We start from the raw sequence: 15,467 nt of genomic DNA, 5'->3' as shown, positions 1-15,467 counted from the left end.
AGAAAGGGCCTCAGGGAACACAGAGTGTTTTCACAATTCACTTCTGGGATGTTCCGAGTGAGGTGCTCGATTCTCAGACCCTCACTTCCCTAATTTGTAAATCTGGATTGCATTAACTCACCTGTTCAGGGCTGACACTCAATGCTGCAAGTCTGATGAGCTGACCTTGTTAACAGTAGCAACTCTAACAAGCCTCCAAATCTTATCAGATGTAAGACAAAAATTTGTATGGTGCTCAAAGTTAATATTTATTGTGGCTATTCCTGGGTGGCAAGAGAAGGGAGAAGACAGGGGTGTGGTTCTGTGTTCACTAACTTTCAACTAGTGACATTCAAGGTCATTCCTGAGGTCATTTCTTAGCCAAGCAAATGAAAGGGAAACAAGCATGGAGGAAGGTGTGGTGGCTTGGGCAGAGAGTGGCAAGCATCACTTTTTGCTGCGTTCCTCAGACTAGAACCTAATCTCTGGTAGGAGGCTTTAGGACGCAGTATAGCAATGGGTCTCAAAAGGGTCAATAAATTCAAGGATCAGGCAACAAATTCTCCCACCATCTTCCTATGATCTCTGACATTGTCCGCCCCAGCTCTCTGCTGTGTACTCAGTCTAATATGTGGCTCCCTTAGGACATTTCACCCAGGACTTGTTTAGCCAGCATCCCGTGAGCAAGGCTAGCCACGAGCTTCATGAAACTATTTTCTAGCCTTCAGTGGCAGTTTCAAGGAGTGTTCATTCCTAAGATTAGCAGTACCTATTGTTTGGGGTTGTTACATCCCAGAAACAAACATCATATAGTATATATAATGAGAGAGAGAAAGACACAGAGAGAGAATTCTGAATTCTGATCTTCAGCATTTTGACTGCAGCTGACTCAATTAATAAGGAGGTTTCTTATCTCACACACATAAAAATAAGATAGGACAAAGAACGACAGTTACAGAACTAGTTGATTCGGAGATTCAAAGGCATTTTTAGAAACCCAGGTCCTCTCCCTCATCTGGGTTGGCATTTTGTGCTGGTGTTGCTCACAGACAAGGCATGCAGACCAAACAAGATTCAGAGGAAGAAGAAACGGCTTCAGCCTGTATGTGTCTTCAAAGAGTAAAGAAGCCTTTCCCAGAAGACTCCCTGTGGAGTTCTTGGTAAGTCTTATTTCCCGTGTGCCTATGTCTAGATGAATCACTAGCAGTAGGAATGATAACACTGTAATTGGCTTAGGCCAACCTGGACTCCTTTTTTTTTTTTTTTTTTTTAATTTATTTTGCAATACAATTCAGTTCTACATATCAGCCACGGATTCCCTTGTTCTCCCCCCTCCCGTCCACCTCACCTTCCCCCCAACCCCCCCCCCCATTCCCATCTCCTCTGGGGCAAAGCCTTCCCCACAGACTGAGGTCAACCTGGTAGACTTAGTCCAGGTAGGTCTAGTCCCCTCCTCCCAGGCCGAGCCAAACAATCCTGCATAGGCCCCAGGTTTCAAACAGCCAACTCATGCAATGAGCACAAGATCTGGTCCCACTGCCTGGATGGCTCCCAAACAGATCAAGCCAATCAACTGTCTCACCCATTCAGAGGGCCTGATCCAGTGGGGACCCCTCAGCCATTGGTTCATAGTTCATGTGTTTCCATTCATTTGGCTATTTGTCCCTGTGCTTTATCCAACCTTGGTCTCAACAATTCTCGCACATATAAACCCTCCTCATTCTCGCTAATTGGACTCCCAGAGATCCACCCGGGGCCTAGTCATGGATCTCTGCATCCAGATCCCTCAGTAGTTGGATGAGGTTTCTAGCACAACAATTAGGGTGTTTGGCCATCCCATCACCAGAGTAGGTCAGTTCGGGCTGTCTCTCGACCATTGCCAGCAGTCTGTTGTGTGGGTATCTTTGTGGATTTCTGTGGGCCTCTCTAGCACTTTGCTTCTTCCTATTCTCATGTGGTCTTCATTTACCATGGTCTCCTATTCCTTGTTCTCCCTCTCTGTTGTTGATCCAGCTGGGATCTCCCGCTCCCCCAAGCTCTCTTTCCCTCGACCCTCGTCTTTCATTACCCCCACTCATGTCCAGGCTGTTCATGTAGATCTCATTCCATTTCTCTGTCATTGGGCGATCCCTGTGTCTTTCTTGGGGTCCTGTTTTCCAGGTAGCCTCCCTGGTGATGTGAGTAGCAGACAAGTCATCCTTGTTTCATGTCTAGTATCCTGCTATGAGTGAGTACATACCATGTTTGTCTTTCTGAGTCTGGGTTACCTCACTCAGGATGATTTTTTCTAGATCCATCCATTTGTCTGCAAACCTCATGATGCCATTGTTTTTCTCTGCTGAGTAGTATTCCATTGTGTATATGTACCACATTTTGTTTATCCATTCTTCAGTTGAAGGGCATCTGGGTTGTTTCCATGTTCTGGCTATTACAAACAATGCTGATATGAACATAGCTGAACAAGTGCTCTTATGGTGTGGTTGAGCATTTCTTGGGTATATGCCCAAGAGTGGTATAGCTGGATCTTCCTAAATAGAACACCAGTAGCACAGACTCTGAGAGAAACAATCAATCAATGGGACCTCTTGAAACTGAGAAGCTTTTGTAGAGCAAAGGATATGGTCAACAAGGCAAAGCGACAGCCTACAGAATGGGAAAAGATCTTCACCAACCCCACATCTGACAGAGGACTGATATCCAGAATATATAAGGAATTCAAGAAATTAGACATCAAAATGCCCAACAGTCCAATTAAGAAATGGGCTATAGAACTAAACAGAGAATTCTCAACAGAGGAAACTCAAATGGCCGAAAGACATTTAAGGAACTGCTCAACATCCCTAATCATCAGGGAAATGCAAATCAAAACAACTCTGAGATACCACCTTACGCCTGTCAGAATGGCTAAGATCAAAAACACTGAAGACACCTTATGCTGGAGAGGATGTGGAGCTAGGGGAACTCTCCTCCACTGCTGGTGGGAATGCAAGCTTGTACAACCACTTTGGAAATCAATATGGCGCTTTCTTAGAAAATTGGGAATCAATCTCCCCCAACCTGGACTCTTACTGGGCTGGGAATGGGGCCAGCTCCATCCCTGAGCTTGCTGTCATGTGTGAAGTTTATCTTGAGTGTGTTTTGGGTTAGAGCAACATTTCTCTAGGAAGAAGCATGGTATGGTGCAGATGTTTGGATATCTGGCAGGCAACAGTAACCTCTGAGCAGATTTTTCTGCACAAAGAAGATTTGTTTTAAGAGAATCTGTTTTTTTTATTTGAAAATATATTTAAAAATGGAATAATTGATTTCTTATTTTAATTTTCTTTTTGTCATTTTTGCAAAGTTTTATAATATGATAGAAAGAAAATCTATTTATGTAAATAATATACAAACATATTTTTCTCTTGGAAAACCTAGCTCTCATAATCACAAGAGATAGACCTTACTGATATTTGGAATCTCTGCAAATAATCTTGTCTTTGTCAGAAGTTTGATTAGGATTTGGAGCTGGGGAGAAAGCTCAGTGGGTAAGAGCACTAGCTGTAGACCTGAGTTCAAGTCTACATCACCCATATAAAATGTGGATATGGTGACAAATGCCTATAACCCCAGAATAGAGGGGGTTGGAGATGGATAGATCCTAGGAGCTCATGCTGTGTGCTTAAAACCTGAACTAAACACCATTTTCATTCTAGTAGCAAATATTCCACTAGATATTATTAAAGGAGGGAAGATCATATTGACCTATGAGTTATAAGCACAGACATTTTCACAGAACTAGTGTGTGTGTGTGTGTGTGTGTGTGTGTGTGTGTGTGTGTGTGTGTGTGTGTAAGGGTAACCGACATTTAGAATCAGGCCATCACACATGCCAAAACAAGCTCTTTATATCAATACCTATATTCCCATCTCCTAAACTAGTACTTTTTAGAGGTAGAAAAATGGATAGTGTTATGGAAAAATAGCAGTTAATCAAGAGGTAGTTTTACCTTAATGATCAGCATCCAGTCCTCTTTACCACCGCTTCACCTTGGCCAAACCATTGCATGTGAATAAATTTTAGCTTTTTATCTGTAAGCTAGTGTAAAGCAATGAACTTGAATTAGATGCTTATTAACATTCCTCCTGCTTTGACTTCATGACAATCTGGAGATTGCATTAACTTGCTGGATTTCTCACATGCTGACAAGCAGTAACCGTTGGTCCCTGCTTGAATCTCAGCCTACCTTTTTATTCCCCAGCGACTTGTACATTTGTATGATAGCAAAGAATTAAAAGTGGCCCAGAATGCAAGAACCCAAACTTTGGTATTGCTCTGCAAATGATAAAGGCTGCAAAATTACCTGAAATACTGCCACAAGAAGAATAGCTGAGCTGAAGATTAAATTCTTCTGCCAAATCATATTACAGTGTGGAGTCTTCCTGGATCAACCTATAATGGCTACCTGCTTCTGTGTCCACAATAGGTTTTCAACTACTTAAATAGACAATTTCTAATCTGGGGAAAAGACACATATGAAAATGTGTCTTGAACTTGTTTTTGTTTGTTTGTTTGTTTTGTTTTTCCTTCTTAATCCAAATGAAATACAAGTCAGTCAGTTTTGGACCCAAAATAACTTATTTTCTATATTTCGTCTTCCTTCTTTCTTCTTTCTGATAAGAATTCACTTTTCTTCCTTGGAAATCTGTTTAACACAACTTTATTCAAATTACTCTAAAACGTATTTCATTCTCCTGGATGAACTCATGAGTACATTCCTGACATATCATCACAAAATTATACATATTTTCTTCACAAACTCAAACTAATATTCAGATCAGGTTATGTTGGATGATGAGTTAGACTTTCAGTGGTGTTCGCCATGCCCAGAGAGATGCTTTCTCCTTCAAGATGAGTTGCCAATGAATGTGCCATCCTAACCATGAAAAATAGTATTTTCCAGTTGAAAATGCTGTTCTCCATGTGAACTCTGAAAAGTAAAGCTGGTAAAGCCATTGCTTGAGTTGAATTTGGCATCAGACTCCCGCTAAAGAGGCATTCTGTGTTACTATAGACATTAGTGCTTTTAACAAAGGTCCATATTGTGATTGTCCTATCAAATAACAATGTTTGTTTTCACATCACTGGAAAGAGAGCACTTTAGTAGGAGAGCTTTGATTATCTATGCCCTTGTTTAAGAGGGAAGAAAGGGCAAAATGAACAGTGAAAGTGGGACTTGAGGAGAGGAGGTGGCATAGCCAGAGGGGTCTAACCCAGTGGGGAAGAACATGTGAACACTGATAATGTTTGAAATAAAAAGTATGTGATTATTATGAAAATACCAGATTCTTTCACCATTTTATTATTTCTTTTATTTCCTAAAACTAATATGATTTATTACTTACACCTGTGGGGGGTTTTCCCACTGTTCAACCCTCCCCGTACATAGAATATCACTGCTCTGAAAACTGGTGACTGGGTTCTAAGTACCTTTCCACCTGGCACTACCACATTTTGTTAAAAAGGTGTTAACCTTGAAATGTCAGATGAAAGAACCGTTTGTCCTATCATGATTTTTTAATGATTTTCAAATTATATAAGCATTTAATGTCAAGATATATAAGAATATATAATTACATAATTTCCCTCTCCCCTTTTCCCTTCCAACACTCTAAAAATGGTTTTTAATTTAATTAATTAGAAACATTTTGTGGGTTATTTGTGTGTGTGTGTGTGTGTGTGTGTGTGTGTGTGTGTGTGTGTGCCTGTGTGTTATCTGCCATGTGTGTGCAGTTGCCTGTGATTGCAAGAAGATCCCCTGGAACTGGAGTTATCATGGTTATGAGCCGCCCTGCATGAGTTCTGGAAGTCAAACTTGGGTCCTCCAGGAGGAGCAGCAAGCATTGTTAAATACAGTCATCTCTCCAGTCTCTTATCTGTAATTTTTACCTTGCCTCTTGTGAGGATTTTGTCCCTCCAGAATGTAGAAGTAGAGAAGAAATGGAAGACCTGGATTCCAGGTTCAAGCAAACCTCTACAAAATCTGTGGCTTTGCTTCAAACTGAGTTTTCTTACTGGGGAAACAGCTTTGTTCAGAAACAGTAGATGTTAAATGACATTAGACAGCAGACAACCTCAGACTAAGTTTGACATTCAAACATTTGGCTTTCAGCCTGTCAACCAAACAGAAGAATTCTAAAATGACCTTTGGGAGATATCTAGCCTTTTAGTTAGAAAAAGAAATGCAAGCTCATATCCAAGTGGAAATGTTTTTATAAATAAATTTCACATAACTGTTTGTATGTAAGTAGACAACACTTCTCCAGAAAACATGGAGGCTAAGACTGGATATTTAGTGGTCTTGTTGACAGGGGTAAAATCAATAGTCATGCACAAAAATTGTAGTGGAATTTCTTTCTGTCCTGCTCATGTTTAGGAAAGGATCTTTCCATTACTAAACTGATTTAAAATTTATTGTGAGCTTCACTACACTAAAGTAATCTATGCCTACCTTCCACATAGGAGAGGAAAAGAAGGGACTGTGCCTTACAAAACACTCCATATTCTAAAAAGGAATATGCACATACACATACACAACACGTATGTTTTATGTTATTGATTCCTTACCACGCCTGTTGTTAATAGTTTGCTTGTTCTGAGTTAACTACCACCCCAACCCAGATGCCCTTGGAGTAGCACAAGATTGACACCGGCAGAAAGTAAATAGACCCAGTGCTTGAAGAAGTGTGAGAGCCCGCACATCCACCGAATGATGGATCAGTGTGCAGGCAATGACGAGAGAGGCACAGCCATCACCACTCTCAGAAATATGGCGGACCACCTGACCAGAAGAGCAGGACTATGCTCCAGAGTCATTGACTGCCTTTGCTTCCTCTGTCTTCTCTCTACACAACTGGTTGGCTGCAGCTGAGATGGAAGGTTGTTTCTAAGGTGTTACCTTGCTGTCTTCCCAGACTGCTGGTTCTCTAAGTGTAGAGTGGCACTGACAGATTCACTTTCTGTCTCTGTTCATAGCCTCTGTGGTGACAGGCAGCGAGGGACGAAGTAACACACTGGCTTGGGCTTAATGAAGTCAATGCCTAGTCAGCATAAATCTTCAGTTTCCAGGTAATTTGGGGGTAATAGTAATATATAATAACACAGTAGCTACACAATTCATTCATTCAGAAGTGCTCTCCTCAAAGAATATACAGTTAGGCAAATCTAAGAAAGAGGACAGAAGCACAAATGTCCTATAGCAAGTTCCCTCTGACTTTGAAGGTTAGACCTTGCAGCCCATGATACCGTGATGGTCCGGTTTGTGTCCACTCTCTGTGTTCTCCATCATCTTTGCTTGGACTTTGCCTCTCTTCTGCCACCTGTAGCAACCCCTCTGGTGATAATGGGTTATCTTGGTGTTTGTGCTTATTGCTCTTGTATGGAACACTATGTGCTTTTAGGAACTGGTTCCTTTCTTGGTGCTTTTTGAGATCTGAACAAATTCACTGTAGCCAGCACATAAATTCAAAGGCAGGATTAACAAAAGAAGATTCTGAGTCAATGAGCAGGTGCGAGATGATGAAGATGTGAGAAGCCAAGTTCGTTTAGCACACCCATCAAAGAATTACAGAACAATTGGAATCTTCCTGAGCAAATAAAAAGCTTGCTATTTTCAAGGGGTGTGCATTTCTTAGGTAAGGTGAAGTTAGAGAATTGGAACTTCCTTTTTGTTTAAAGAGTGCTTCACATTTCTGAACAATGTTTCTGGAGCTCTTTATTCATGGACTTACCATTTTGTACCCTTGTTTTTTCCATTGTTTCTTTACTGTCCCCACAAAATGCAATCAATTTTTTAGACCTAATTTTAATTACATTTCTTTTCTCCATGTAATACATGTGCATTGTGAAATCATCAAAGTGCATATAAGCAATAATGCTAAAAATAGCTATCACTTACGTTGTTCGTAATTTTATGCAGAATGGATTTCTCTCATTCAACCATGCCCTTAGTTCCAAATTTCTACTGCTGTTAATGTTGCAGAGTAGAGAAACACTGTTACTAAGTGTAAGCACACATATAGATTCCTAGAGGTAAAAGAAACAATATATTTGGGTACATTTTCAGGTTTTGTTTGTTTTTCAGCTTTTGGCACTTACTGTTAAGTGTTGTTCCAGCATATCTACATGAAAATATGTTTCTTGTAGAAAAATGTTGTTTTATGATGTTAAAGCACAGGTAGTATATATATTGGGTAAACTTGGGGATATTATATTATTTTAAGATTTATTTATTTATTATGTATACAGTGTTCTGCCTACATGTATGCCTGGAGGCCAGAAAAGGGCACCAGATCTCATTGTAGATAGTTGTGAGCCAACATGTGGTTGCTGGGAATTGAACTCAGGTCCTCTGGAAGAGCAACCAGTGCTCTTAACTTCTGAGCTATCACTCCAGCCTATATGTTTTATATAACGGGACGAAACAAAAATTTCCATGCACTGCTTTATCATGTGAAAGAATGGGTCTCATTACATGATTTTCATCACATAATAGGGCTCTAACTTTTAATACAAAAGCACTCTTCTTGGCTTCTTTCCCCACTCCTCTACTGTATCCCCTTCTCATCTCTAACTCTTCTTCTTCCTCCTTCCAGTAGACTCCCTTCTGCCTTTATCCACATGATATCTCTTCCCCATAGACTACTGTTTTCATTTCATAGTCTCCTGTCATAAACTTTTAATTATTAAACTATGACATATATATTTAGATGGCCACCACAGTCAGACAATCTCTTCAAAGATGATAACACTATGAAATAATTAAGTTTGTGAATTTGTTATAGTGATGTCTAAAAACACATTCGGGGTTCAGATTTAGTGTTCTGTTTTACCATGTTGATAGCTAATGTTCATCACTTATTGTTTATCTTAAATTAGGCTTTGTCTAATTCATCTAGAAAACATTCTTTTACACATTGTTTAAACCCAATGTGTAAAGCCTGAGTTTCTTCAGCACAAAGGCATCTTGGAAGACATTGCTATAGTCTATTTGATACCTGTCCTGATATTTGACTTGTAAATGAGATAACGTACGGATTATTCGCTTCTGATTGGAGGTTCTGTGGAAGTTTTTCAGTTGTATAGCTAACTGGAATATTAAATACAAAAATCCCTAGACACTTTCATCACAGCCAGGAAATTCCCGTTGAAGTTGAGTTTTAGCTCTTAATTGTGGTTGAAGCCGATGTCAACTTGTATAAGGATGAGGACTAGGTAAGAGTTTTAACTTTCCATAGCACAAGGCATGTGCAGCATCTGCCAATGAATGATTCACACAAAAATTATTTTTATGGGAGTGATTACTAAAATGTATTTCAAAATCAGTATTAGTCTTTCTTACTGCTTGTTAAGGAACATTGCTGAGTCCACAAGGAAAATGACACTAACCTTGTATCAAACTGCTGACCCAGTGACAGCATACATTCACATACTTTTCTGCCAAGTAACTGCTGATGACTAGGAAGGTAAATAACTCAGGTTTTAAGCATCTTAAAGTTCTGTAAACTTTGTAAACTTATAAATAGCAAAGCCTTTGGCATTCCACATACACTCTCGATACCATCACTTAAACATGTCTTAGTAGATTCCGCTTCAGGCAGTACTGAATTAGCGTTTTCTCAGATTCATTTGAAAATATCCTCTCTTTTGTTTTACAAAGATGTTGGTAAGAGTCAATGGTTCAGGCACGTCAAGCTCTCCACAGACCTTTCCAACAGGAAATAACTCAAGTATGGGAGTAACATCTTACTTCACAAGATGCGAGGAAAACCACTGTGATCATTCCCCTCATTCTTAAACTGACCACTGAGACCACTGCCAATCTTTTCACCTCTTTGGAAAATTGATCTTGCTAAGACATTGAGAAAAATTGGTGTGTTCTTCCCCGGGGAAAACTATTTTTCTCACTCTCAGCATTTCTTAATTGCCTATAGATCTTTGTGTAGGGTTGATGCTTCCTGGTCTGTCTCCTTGATTGCATATCCAGTACTATTGTCTTGGTCAGCTCGTGCTTAGGCAGTCATGTTGGTGGGACTGCATACCTAGAGTCAGCAATGTCTAGGAGACAGAATCTCACAGCAAACTCCCTGACCCACTGGATCTTAAAATTGGTTTTCCATTACGAAATGGTCAGCCCTGAAAACATACATGGAATTTACATTATGTAGACCAAACGTGTTACACTTAGCAATGTGTGTGTGTGTGTGTGTGTGTGTGTGTGTGTGTGTGTGTGTGTGTGTGTAAACAACAATTAATGAAAAAAGAGGCAATGAATTTGAAAGAGAAAAGGTGATGTATATGGGACAGTTTGGAGGGAGGAAAGACAAGTGGGAAATGATGTAATTATAACCTCAAAAAAATGAGTTTTTAAAACTTTTTATTTTAAAAGTTGATAATCTTAATTGCCCCCTCTGTACTTTTCAGATGCCACAATCATAATCATTCGCAAGTCCACACAGGGAAGCAGATTACCTCAGTGACTGCAGAGTGAACTGCTGAGAAATTTGGCTGTGGCCTCATCTCTGCCTTTTATTTTATGAAGACAGTCTGTTGAGAAGGGATATCCACTCAAAATTCCTGCTTGTCCTGATCACTGGTTTTCAGAGATGTAAAGAAAGCTTAATTCGGAATTGTCCACATTTTATTCTTTTAGCTTCCCTCCGGCACCAATGATTTAAAAAGTTGACAGTGAATTAATCCACACTTCATTGCACCGTACCACTACAACGTGCAGCGTCCCCTTTCTTCTTTCTGTTTGTCATGACCTAAAACAATAAAAAGTATGATGAAGCATTGTCCACAGCAATAGGGATGCTGTGGAACGGCAGCTGTGTTTAGGTGATTTGCTGTGGTGTAAGCAGCAGGGCCAAGCAACCAGAGTTCCAAGTCTGGACTGTCATAACTGTTCAGCTCTGTTGTTGTGACACCAAATAGCCATGGGTAGTGTGCAAAATACTAGTATGGTTGTACTCCGGTGAACCCTTAATTGTGAATGTGTACATCTGAATTTCATGCCAAATTTCACATGACATACTTTAATTTTTTTCTTCATCAATTTACAAAAGGCAAATTCTATTTTTAGCGCATAATTTATATAAAGCTAGCAGGCTGAATGTAGCTTGCAGGTTCTGTGCTGAAGGTTTATTTCTAAATTAGGTAAGATGAATCTACTCTTTTGTTGTTATTTGTAATTTAGTGTTTTCCCTTTCTATTCTTCGGTGGGAACTGGCATGGCAGATGGGTATTTGGATCTGAGAAGGAAAGGGAATTCAGGTATTTTCTAGACCAATATAAATGAACTAAGAATCCATGTCTGCTATGAGCAGGGAACAGCAGAATTGTGTAAATGAGAAGTGGCATTTGTATTTTTCCCATTAGCTTTTCTTACTTTAATTTTGAGTGTGTTTCAGATTAATAAGGTGAGAGACTATCTATGGAGAAAAATATAACACCTGTAAAAAGATAAATCATTTCTACCATACATTCTTTTTTAAGGCCCCAAACAGTTTTAAATTTATTAATAATCTTCATATACTTTCCATCACAATTTGTAGTCCAATATCTGGCTTTTGTAGCAAATTCTAGACAATTGAAGAAAATAGTAAAATCTATTTTAATTAAATTTATTTGAAATCTGGAACACAGATTCCCCTCCCTCCTCTCCTCCCATTCCCTTCCCCACCTCCACTCTGCACCAACCTCCCAATCCACTCCTTGCCTGTTTTTGTTAAGAAAGGGGCAGGTCTCCCATTGAGATCACCAAAGCATGGCATATCAAGTTGCAGTAAGACTAAGCACCTCCTCTTGTATTAAGGCTGGGCAAGGCAACCAAGTATGAGGAATAGGGTCCTAAAGGTCAGTGAAAGAGTCAGAGTCAGCTCCTGTTCCCACTGTTAGGAGTCCCACAAGAAGACGAGGCTACACAACTGTCATATATATGTAGAGGGCCTAGGTCAGACTCATGTAGGCTCCCTGGTTGTCAGTTCAGACACTGTGAGTTCATACAAACCCAGGTTAGTTGTTTCTGTGAGTTTTCTTGTGATGTCCTTGACCCCTCTGACTCCTACAGTCCTTCCTCTCTCTCTTCAGCAGGATTCCCCAAGCTGTGCCTAATGTTTGGCTGTGGGTCTCTGCATCTGTTTCCATCAGTTACTGAATGAAGGCTCTGTGATGACAATTGGGCTATACACTGAACTATGAGTATAGCAGAATATCATTATGCATCATTATGTTGATGTTTTTTTCTCCAATCATCCTAGCATTCCAGGTAGTGTCAGAGTGGGTTCCCTTTCCTGGCATGGGTCTCAGGCTGGACCAGTCATTGGTTGGCCGCTCCCACAGTCTCTGAACAACCCAGCACATTCCATAGGCAGGAAAGATTGTAGGCCAAAGGCTGTGTGGCTGGTTCGTGTCCCAGTTCCTCCACTGAAAGTCTTGCCTGGTCACAGGAGCCAGTTCAGGCTATGTTCTTAATGGGGGTCATCCTTGTAGATTCCGGGGAATTTCCCTTGCACCAGGTTTCTGTCTGACCCCAAAATGCAACACCTCTTCCAGTCATCTTTCTCAGTACTCTCCCCCTTCATTAACCTCAAACCCAACTGGAGGCAGGTAGAGATGGGAACATTGTACAATCTTTGTGGCTTTTTTTTGTTTGTTTGTTTTATTCAGTATTCTTTTTTATTGGTGTATTCATTGTACTAGGCCTCATATGAGCTATGCTGGCCTTGACCTTCTGGGCTCATAGGATCCTCGAACTTGAGCCTCCCAACTGAGACAAGTACATGCCACTACATCTAGTTTAAATGTTCTTTTCTAAAAGACAAAAATACCAAGTTTCCCCTTTGCATTGTAAATCTTTAACTACTACACTGTTGAAATTATATTGGTGAAATTAAATGTTATAGCACCATTTGTTCAAAGTGGACTTAAAACTGAGGTAGAGCAGTGTGCCATTTAAAACATTGAAATGTAGACATGGAGGATCTGCCAATTCTTCCATTAAACACCGGCTACTCCCCTCCTCCCTGTGCCCGCCTGTTTCGGACTATTTGTTTAACTATGTAAAGATGTGCTGCATTTGTTTATGTTGTGGAATATTTGTTTAACTATGTAAAGATGTGCTGCATTTGTTTAATTGTGTAAAGATGTGTTGCTGTTTTACCTTGCCTGCCTAAGACACCTGATTGGTCTAATGAAAACCTAAATGGCCAGTGTAAGGATTATGTCCTCAATTACATCACCAGAGTGCAACGGCGTCCCAGCCTAAAAAGCAGGCGTGCCCTCTCTTTTTCCACACTCTCTCCTCCCGTATTCCCTTGCCTCCACGCAGTCTCTCTGTCTCTCTGTCTCTCTCTGTCTCTCTGTCTCTGTCTCTCTCTCTCTCTCTCTCTCTCTCTCTCTTTCCCAATAAAGCTCTAGAAAGGTAACCATGGCTCGTGATTCTTCCATCACCAATACATCTAGCGCTCTCTTTCCTCGGCATGGTGGCTGAGGTCGGCGGCCAGCCACAAGTGCAGCCGCTTAACCAACAGCCAGTATCAAGGGGGGAGGTATAGGGAGAACTTCTGGGCAAAGAAAGAGCAGCAGGAGGAATTTAGGTTGTGAGGGAGAAAAAGAAAGAAAGAAAAAGAGATACTAGGGGCCAGACAGACAGACCTGGGGGAAACAGAAAAGTAGGACACACAGAATGAAAGAAAGGTAAAAAGTCTTGAGACAAAATGTGGATGAATAAGATTAAATTAATTAAAAAGAGCTAGTGAAACAAGCCTAAGCTAAGGCTGAGCTTTCATAATCAATACTAAGTCTCTGTGTCTTTATTTGGGAGCTGGTTGGTGGCCCAAAGAAAAGTCCAACTACACCTCTCTCTTTATATCATGATGCCATACAATACTGGTTTAGGACAGGGCTAATCTGAATAATTATAAAACGGAATTTAATGTTAGACTCTTGTGACTTTCTCTCATTATTTATTCCTTGGATCTATTCAATACCTATAGCATCCCAAACACTAAGTATCTGAAATTTTGTGTTTCCTACTTTTCTACCCTATGACATATGTTCAAACCAGCAACTGTAATTCTCAGTAATTATGAAAAATAAATTTGATAAGCCAAACCATCTATTAGTAAAACACTAACAATGTTAATGATGTTGGTCACAATAATGACCGTTTATGGGAATATTCTTAAAAGCAAAGAACTTTATATACACCATATTATTTAATTTACTAGTTGCAGACAAAAGTCCTAGATGGCAATATTATTAACTATTACTAAGTTATTAGGTGAATGATTTGAGGCTCCAAGAAGATAAATGACTTTCTTAAGGTCTTATAGCCACTAGGTGGCAGAGTCTGGATCCAAATCCAGATGTCTCTAATTCACAAAACCACAAAGCTGATGAGACAAATGAAAATTCCATAACTATCCAAAAAGAATTATCTTGCTATGATAAGAACTACAGTTTATTTCCTAACCCAGGTATTATGAGCTAGTCAATCTAGATAAAGTGCCCCAAATGGAAGTACAAATAAAAAGTATTAGGTCAAATGAAAGAAGACTTGCCTAGCACACAGGAAGTGAATCATGGTCCGTGCTTCGTCATTTCTGTGGTGGTATTTTTGTTTCTGCCTATTAGGAAGTCTTATACTTAATTATCTAATAATTTATATACAATAAACTACAATCATTTTAAAGTTAAAAAAAAAAGACAAGGTCAATTATACATGTATCCACACTCTCAATGGAATGGTTATGTGGTAAATCTTGGGCAGTTAAATTTCAGATAAGTGACACAATATATACATCACTTTGACATATTAAACAAACACCTTCTCAGTAATACTATGAACTTTATTTTATAGTATATAATTACCTACCTGAATTGAAACTTTAGCCAACAATTACATTTTATTTCAAAGTCAAATTTTGGAATGAACATGTCACATTATAGGACCATCAACAAGGTAAGTGTTGGTAAATCTGATAACATAATAGAAAACTTTTAGTTTTTGAGGTCATATTTCTTGTGTCCTTTCAGGAAGGTTGGGTTTCCTTAATCAGTACTGATAAATTTTCATCCCTAAACACATTTAGTTGCTCAAAATATATGTTAATTTCAGATAAATGAATTTTATGACAAGCCCAAATTCTGAAATAAATGCTATTTACAGTTTTGTGATGTTTCCTTTTTCATAAAAAAGTTGACATTTTGTTATTTGTTTAATGGATATTTTTCAGTGGTTAAACATGGCTGTGGAATAGAGGAAACACAATCAGCATATGAGATGAATGTTCTTATGTTCGAGTGGCTTTCTAAATGCGAATATGAAGTTATTGAAGGTGACTTGTCATTTAAAAGCCATACTTTGAAAAACCTGTAAAATCCAGTAAATCCTCCAAGAATACCACTTAATGTTTGAGGGACTAAAAGATTGTGCTTTTAGCTCAAAG

The 15,467-nt window shown here is 39.4% G+C and overlaps 1 long non-coding RNA gene across 1 annotated transcript; it reads left to right on the top strand.

Annotated features, from left to right (window-relative positions):
• Nucleotides 1–1,487: 1,487 nt before the first annotated feature.
• On the top strand, nt 1,488–13,442 carry LOC128114931 (uncharacterized). The gene is made up of 2 exons (XR_008219944.1): nt 1,488–7,086; nt 10,441–13,442. It is a non-coding gene; the product is annotated as an uncharacterized LOC128114931 (long non-coding RNA).
• Nucleotides 13,443–15,467: the final 2,025 nt, after the last annotated feature.

The sequence above is a fragment of the Peromyscus californicus genome, unplaced genomic scaffold (assembly GCF_007827085.1).
Source record: "Peromyscus californicus insignis strain IS unplaced genomic scaffold, ASM782708v3 Scaffold_19__1_contigs__length_69161282, whole genome shotgun sequence".
NCBI lineage: Eukaryota > Metazoa > Chordata > Mammalia > Rodentia > Cricetidae > Peromyscus > Peromyscus californicus.
Note: the sequence above shows the minus strand (reverse complement) of the source record. Positions and strands in the feature narration are given on the sequence as shown.